This window comes from Crocuta crocuta, unplaced genomic scaffold (genome assembly GCF_008692635.1).
Source record: "Crocuta crocuta isolate KB4526 unplaced genomic scaffold, BGI_CrCroc_1.0 scaffold1129, whole genome shotgun sequence".
NCBI classification, from domain to species: domain Eukaryota; kingdom Metazoa; phylum Chordata; class Mammalia; order Carnivora; family Hyaenidae; genus Crocuta; species Crocuta crocuta.
Window position 1 is genome coordinate 423,601 of NW_027528629.1, and position 718 is coordinate 424,318.

Consider the following 718-nt stretch of genomic DNA (forward strand, 5'->3'; position numbering starts at 1 on the left):
GGGATGAAGGAAGACAAAGCCTTCGTTTTAGGCTGTCTGCCTCAGATCAGGAGACTTTAAGGCTAGCTGACTCAGATCAGGAGACGGAGGAGTCCCAGACCTCCAAGGAGTCAATAAGATCTATACGTGAGTTTTGCCAGAGTCCTCTATGCCCACAAAACAGAGTCCATCCCTCACCTCCAAGAGCCACACCCCTTCTCTCCGCCACAAATAGGAATGGCCGGAAGTGGCTTCCCCCCAACTTCCGTCTCCGGACCACTCTTCGAAGTGAAACATTGTTCCAGCGGGCCGAATCAGGAGAGCTGGGCAAAAGAATTGTCAGGAATAATTCCAGACACCGTCTGGAATTTCGGTAAGGACCCTCGATAAAGACCCTTAGACTTGACGGCACTCCCACCCGCGTGCGCACGCGGGCACGAGCGTCCGCCCGCGGGCACAGAGAGAGAGAGAGAGAGAGACAGACAGACTGAAGGGGGCTGACAGAATCCTGATAGGCCCTGGACAAGGATCACCTGATGTAGTATTCTTTGAATTCCCCCTCTGTGGACAGGGAGTTGACGGTATCAGAACAGGGTTTGGCATTAGACCTTCCAGCAGTTAAGTTGAGGATCGTAAGGTCTGAGGGAACCTAGATTCCACGACAGATGAGGAAGGCTACTCAGACCCCGGGCCCCTGCTGTCAGGCCTGGGAGGCCCCTGATGGGAGTGGCTGGTTATA